The 7,542-nt window shown below is 35.3% G+C and overlaps 1 pseudogene across 1 annotated transcript; it reads left to right on the forward strand.

Moving 5' to 3' along the window:
• The first annotated feature begins 4,997 nt into the window (after nucleotides 1–4,997).
• On the forward strand, nucleotides 4,998–7,280 carry LOC110746188 (protein PHLOEM PROTEIN 2-LIKE A10 pseudogene; annotated as a pseudogene). Its single transcript, XR_015836675.1, has 2 exons — nucleotides 4,998–5,220; nucleotides 5,397–7,280. The product of XR_015836675.1 is annotated as a protein PHLOEM PROTEIN 2-LIKE A10 pseudogene (transcript).
• Nucleotides 7,281–7,542: the final 262 nt, after the last annotated feature.

The following is a 7,542-nucleotide window of genomic DNA, read 5'->3' on the forward strand; positions in this document are numbered from 1 at the left end:
ATTGGATTGAGTTATAGTTATTCATGTTTTTCGATTGCTGCATTCAGGAAAATTCTGAACAATAATCAGATTATTATTATTTTGGTATTTTCTGCAACTTTTCCACTTTTGACATTGACATGGAAATAACTTGCAAGGTTGCAGTATGTTTTGAAAGTTTTCATATTATCAAGAGTGCCTTACTGTCGATTCTTTATATTCTTTATATTGTAGGACCAATTTTTGTTGTTTTGTTTTTTGTTTTAGGCATAAAGTAATACCAAATTATATTTTCTGGTTCGATTATGTTTGGTTAATGCCTGATTATTGTTAGCTTTCCTAAGTTTGATCAAAAGGGTTTGATTCCCTTCAAATAGCAGATATGTTTTGGCTAAAGTTTAATAGCAGGATTTTCGTTCCTCGCCAAAGTGGTTTAATAATTCTCATAAACCAAAATTGTGATGTGATTATATACTTTTGTGTGTCCTTATACATTTTGTTTTGACACATATTGAGCAACATTTACCTTCTGGTTTCGGTAAATCTATAATAGTTTTTGTAATATAAAAGAAAACCCATCTCTTGATTATGTATCGCAATTAAAATCGAAGAGTTATTCATTTATTTATTTATTTTTCATTTAAAAATATATGTGTATATATATGCATCCTTTTGGTGATAGGTATCAAATTGAATTTTATATATATATATATTTCATGTTGTTTATGATTGGAAAAGCAGCTGTTGTCAAAATCATCACAAAATTGTTTATTGAGTTCGATTCAATTAAGTGATGATTGCTGTGTTTTTTAATGCATTAACAAACACTAGGATTCAATTGACTCATTCAATTGTTTTGGCTGGTGGCTTTATGTTCTTTTAAAGTATTAAAAGAAATTTAGTTTGTTATTCAAAAACTCGATATCTGTTTAAAATTATTTTGGACCAACTTAATAATCTACCAAAGTAGCTTATTTGATGTTGTTCTGAGAGGATTATTTAGAAAACTCAGATTTGTAGTTTATGGAATATGACTAGTAGATTGATTTCCAAAGAAATTATCTACTGGGTTCTACTATAAACTAATGTATAGTGAGTCATGGAGACCTTGAAAGGTATAAATTTCATCTTGCCTAAAGGTGTTGGAATTTGTAGTTTTGGTTCTTGTGAATTTATGCTAGGCTATGCAAAACTTCTTAGAATAGTTTCTTGCCCAAAGGTGAAACCGTATTCTATATTTTGAATACAACAGACAACCTTATGTCATAGTTTTCTGTTGTAACGGTTCTATGAAATCTAATAAGTCTTCAGTGTTTGGCGTCAATTTCCTGAATTTCATAAACATATCAGAAGTTGGAAAAGGGATCTCACGGAAGATATATGTAGCAGCAGCCTCCAGGATTTGTTGAAAAGGGGAAAGAAAGTTATGAGTGCAAATTATAAGTTTCTTCATGGTCTTAAACAGGTTTAAAGACAGTAGCATCTAAAGGTTGATGAGGTGAAGGGAACTAAAGAGGTTGTGCAATATATAGCTGTTTTTTGACAGGAAATTAAGGTTACCAGAGATGCAGCCACTACTTTATGAGATTTCAGAATATATCATATTATGGTATGCGTTTGTTTTGTGAGTCGGTTGCATGGTACAAAGATGAGTAGTACAACACAAGTGTGAAGGACGAGGAGCGCTTCACCTCATTACTAGGCCTACTATCAAGCATTTCATCAGAGACACTCATTTTGTAAGTTTCTGTCTTATAAAATAAAAAAATTAAGGGTGTTTGGTTGTCTCTCCATAATTTGGACAGAATTCAATGGCCACACTTCAGCACTTCATTGTATTCTACATATATATATATATATATATATATGCATATGTATATCAAGACTTGTCATTTGCACTCAGCTTATTTGTTAGTTTTCAAGCAAATCGTGATGAGTCATACTGGGTTTTAGCTAAGAAGGTGTTAAGATTCTTTGACTGAGGTTTTGGTTGTGAAGTTTTTTTTTCTCTTAAGAATTTTGTGACGCACATGGGTCTACATGAGTCTTTTGACTCAAATTAAATGCGGAAGAGCAAGGTAATTTCTACATACCTAGCTTATTTCTTTAATGCAATGCTTTTTCCTCGTGATTATTATTTTCTTTATTGAACTTTGCAAGTTTATTTTAAGTTATGTTGTTGTTCAAGCTTGAATTTCCATACTGGAAACAATGTTAGGAGTTTCTTGGGAACTCTATTATTTGGATCAGAAATGTGGGAGTTATTTTGGTACCTAACTCTTCACTTATACCGTTATGTCTACAGTAATGTGTTTCTGGTGTATGAGTATGTGATCTTGGAGCGCTGGTACAGTTGAATTTGTGTCAAGTTTTCTAAGATTCTGCATATGCATCAGTTTCGACAACTGTTTTGGGAGTAACACTGATGGTTGATGAACCCAGTGATCATTGTTGTCTTGTTTTGATATGGTAAAATGTAATTATGCTACACTCATGTGGGAGAATGTAAGATGACTTATGTGAGTTGGCATAATCACATGTTGTGTTTATCATATTAGAACAAGATAATAGGGTTTGTATTTATCAGTTGTACTAAGACTCCTAGTTTTGACAGACTTGGTAGCTATATTATATTGATAAGGACTCAATTGCTTACGTTTATCAGTTTGTTTAAACACTAACTCTATCTATAATAGGAGAGATATGGTTAAGGTTTGATCAATATAAAAGGACCTGATCCCTGCACTCACAAGTCGCCAAGTTCTATTTTGGGCTTGACCTATTGATAGCTAGAACATATTGAGACTTGCAGAGAGTAGAAGATCGTTCTTGTTTCATCTATGTATTCCTTGACAATTATGTATCAATAGTGAATCTGTTATTAATATTGCATAAGTCTTATGTTGTAATCCTTTGTGATGTTGATATGCCGCTAGAGGTGTATTCTTACATTCTCTGCTCTCATTTAAAATAAAATAAAAAGTTTGATGGTGGGAATGGGATTTGGCTATGGAGGTGGGGTTTGTGCAACCCACCTCTTTGTCCCCTCTTTCTCTCGTCTTCTTGGAGTTAGTTGTGGAAGATCAATCATAGTAATCCCAGTAATCCGAAGCTTTAAGGTAACCAGACGTAGAAGAGAGATTTTGTTTGAGGCAAGGCCATTGAAAACCATAATGGATACCAAAATCAATTATGTGGATCCTTGTTGCTTTTCTCAGCTACATTCATTATTGTCTTATTTGAGAAGAAATTTGATAGCTTCTTAAATGGACATGCGGCAAGATAAAGATGGTTAGCCTTCTCTCATCTTCAAAATCAGGATAGCCATGGGGGTGGGACGGGAAGGGAATAGAGTGTAGAGAGAGAGAGAGAGAGAGACGGTTTTGCCCCTCGATTTCACAGAACAATTGACAAACTTTGACAGTAGGACCGTTTTGATACTACATGGAGAATTGGAGGACTATTGAAATGAAAAAGTTTAGTTCTTGGATCAAAAGGAAACTCGAGCAATACTTGGGGGACCATTTCGGTCAATAACCCCTAGTTTGATCATATTAGAAACTGGAGGCATGGAATACCTATTTTATAGATAGCTCATCACACTCTGTTTGGTTTTCTAATTTAGAAGAATTTAAAAACCTTCATTACGCTTCTGTCTAACTAATTAGCCATTAGAAAAGTGTAAAAAATAAAAAATAAAAATTCATTAGAAAAATTAGAAATTGTATATACCTCTTAAAGAGGTTGTATATCAAGTAAATCAGTAGAAAGAAAATATCATTTTATTTAAATTAATTCATATGGTCTTTGTTGGTTCCATTAAATTCAATGATATGCTTTTGAAATTAAAAGCATTTTCCTTTTAAAAAAAAAAAAAATTCTTGTTAAATTAGGTTTAGAGTGAGGAGCTTATTTGAGGATTCAATCCAACCATCAAACCATTTAAAATGTTTAAGTTCATTGATTTCCTCACATTTGTTGATGGCAGGATTAAACCCCTCAAATAAGCTCATCACTCTAAACTCCTCATTATAACCTTTTCGAAAACTTAAAAACAAAACAATTCGAGTAAAAACCAATGAACATGAAGCCAATCCTGAGATTCGAACATGGGCAAGCTACTTTTGAAACAAACTAGATGTGAGAGTTTTTGGCCCGAACCGGCCCGCTATTATTGGGTTCGTGCTACAGAACCGCTCCAAATATATGATCCCTTTGGTGTGAAGGAAGACTGTGATTGCTGGATCGTCTGAATCGAACGGTACATATTTGAACTGTATCTCGTCCGCTGGATGAATGCCGCGTGGTGGGTTCTAAGAATTTTGGACTTGGGGATCAGATATCATGTGTGTTGGCCAAGAGCGCACAACACGTTGACTATATCATAGCATCAACACGCATTAATTTGTCTCTATGTCTAGGTTGCGTGGAACTTTAAAATTTTAGGTAGATTTGTTTTAACTTTATATAAATAACTTGAATACACAACATGAAATCAACACAAAAAAATGTACCTAAAAAAACAAAATTGAAGTTAAAATAATTGTTATACCATATATAATGTTCTTAAAAATAAATTATGATGATATAATAAACTATCAACTCAAAAAAATAAGCTATGTGATGGTGGTGCTACCTCTATAATGATATCATGTCTTGAAGATGTAGTTTTGACATATATTAATTTCTTTAAATAGTCAATATTTTTAGATAATAAAAATTGAATTGATACATATGTTGTACTTATAGTGTTTTTTTTCTCGTTCAACAAAGTAGTTTATTTATTTATTTCGTAATGGGGTGAGTTGGGGAGTCTATTCCCCACCGAAGGCAGAGATGGGTAATCTCCGATTTGAATATTACAAGAATGGAGGATGAGAAAAAATGATTAAAAAGGATGAGGAAGGGAATGACTTACCCACCCTCAATTTGACCATTGCCATCTTTAAGTCCACCCTCTTACACTCAAGTTCAATTTTCAGGGCACTTCAGATTTATTTAAAGTAGATTATCACTTATTTATATATAATTGTTGGATGTAGACAGAAAACCAATAAATAAAGCATATGGTGGTAGTTAAACATTAGGAACATGAAGCTGAAGATCGTCGGGCGTTCTCACCCATTCAGATATCTGAACCAGAGAGACAAGTACACGCATACACAATTACACATAGCTTTTCCTTTCCTGCACGAATCTCTCTGCAACGGCTTTTAGGTCATCCCCTTCTCACTTTCACAGGTTCGACTCTCTCTCTCTCTCTCTCTCTCTCTCTCTCTTTCTCTCTCTCTCTATATATATATATCTCTCTCTCTGACGTAGTCTTAGGGTTTATAAACGACAGCCAATCGTTTGTTGAAAAACCCAAGTGCCCATTTCTGCTTGTTATGTATAATCTTAAATTTTTGCTTGTCTAGGACCATGCAGAACAAAGAAACTTGGCTCAACTATTGGTCTCAGTTAAGGTAAATACTTCTCCTTTTCTCTCCAAATTGAACAGCGTAAGACGTAAGTTTTACACACTTTTATCACCAACCAAATAGCGGGTGGAAAGTTTCAATCTAAATCAAAATTGGGTACTTGAGATTTTGTGTTCTTGATGGACCATCAATTGGCGAAAAAGGGTTTTGATCATGCCCGGAAAAGGAAGAAATGGCTCTTTGTAGCTGCCGCTTTAGGCTTCTCTGGTTATGGCGTGTACAGGGTTTATAACTTGCCTTCAGTATCTCAAAAAAGAAAAAGAATTTTAAAGCTTTTAGGAGCTTTAGTTTCTATAGCTGAAGTAGTTTCAGACTCTGCTGAGTCAATTGGAGTTGTCTCTAAGGATTTGAGGGGCTTTCTGAAATCTGATTCTGACAAAATTCCAAATAGCTTAAAGCAAGTTTCCAAAATCACAAGGTCGGATGAGTTTTCAGAATCTGTTGTTAAGCTCACACAGGCTGTGACTTTGGGAGTTTTGCGGGGTTATCGATCGGAGGCAAGGAATGATGGTGACAATGGAATTTCTAGTAATTCAAGCTTTACAGACCAGGTTATGGATAAGCTTTTTACCACTGCCGGGTCTGGTTTTGTTTCAGTTGTTGTTGGAAGCTTTGCTAGGAATTTGGTATTAGCTTTCTATTCTGATGAGAAGTCTGGTGGAGGATCTAATTCAAACAATTCCCCAAGTATGGACCATTTTGTTTCGAAAACAAATTCTGTTCCAACATGGGTGGATGTGGTTTGTGACAAAAAGTGCAGAGACCTGATTGGTGATTGTATCCAGTTATTTGTAAGCACAGCTGTTGCTGTTTATCTTGACAAGACTGTGAATATCAACACCTATGATGACATCTTCTCTGGGTTAACTAACCCCAAGCATGAAACAAAAGTGAGAGACATGTTGTCATCTGTATGTAATGGTGCGGTGGAAACTCTTATCACAACATCTCACCAAGTGTTGGCAAATTCAACTTCAAAGGCCAATCCTTCAAATTTGAATTCGAGTTCTTATCTGGCAATTGATGAAAGCCAAACTCCAGCTCGAGATGAGGGCTTCAGCGAAAAGGCATTATCGATGCATTCAAAGGCAACAAATGTGGATGATGAGACGAAAGACAGTGGTTGGGTTGGAAAAGTGTCTTCTTCTTTGGCAGTGCCAAGCAATAGGAGGTTTGTTCTTGATGTGACTGGGAGGGTTGCATCCGAAACCGTCAGATCATTCTTGGAGTTTTCGTCGGAGAAACTATTTGATGGGATGAAAGGATATGCTAATTCTGTTCGTGAGGAAACCGTGGACAAGGGTTTTGGGATAGTGAGATATGCTAATTCTGTTCGTGAGGAAACTATGGACAAGGGTTTTGGGATAGTGAGATATGCTGTTGGAAAGTCCTCTGTTATTGCTACTGTATGGCTATCTTTGTGTTTACACATAATGGACAGCCCATGGGCTTTGGTGCCAGCTTAGCTTGTTAAGTATATTCTCATTTGACAAGTGCATATAGGCAAAAAATCGCATTCTGCAACTGCTTGGATGGTGGATGCTTGTGTATATTTCACCCAAATCCGTAAATTTCATTAGGATTGATGGACTGATAAGGGAATGCTGCTTATGACTGGAGGAGATTTTATGGATCCAACCTCGTTAACATGCTGGTCTTCACTGGTTGATGATGTTTGTGAGATCGAATGTTTTAGAATTTGTAAAGAAAGAAACTTCATTGTTCTTTAGGTCATGTGTAAAGATTAGCATTCTTAAAGCTAGAATATTTAGCATTTCCATTATATGAATACAGCTATCTGTCAATATGGTTGTTTGCGCATCTGCACAGAGCACAAACACGTCACTGTTTAATATCTTTTGCATTCTTTAGGAGTGACGGGTAGAGGTGTTGGTTCTTCGAGTCACATGGCAGTTCATATATTAAGATGTTTTAGAGCTCTGCTACGGAAACCTGCTCACAGTTCCTCTCAATTTGCGGTTCTCATTTCTGCCAGACTGGCGCGACTGCCTCAAAGAGAAGATTAAGTTCCACTGCAATTCACAGTGAATTTGTTGCAATCCATATACATTAAAAAGAAGCA

The sequence above is a fragment of the Prunus avium genome, chromosome 6, assembly GCF_965620075.1.
Source record: "Prunus avium chromosome 6, drPruAviu1.hap1.1, whole genome shotgun sequence".
Lineage (NCBI taxonomy): Eukaryota > Viridiplantae > Streptophyta > Magnoliopsida > Rosales > Rosaceae > Prunus > Prunus avium.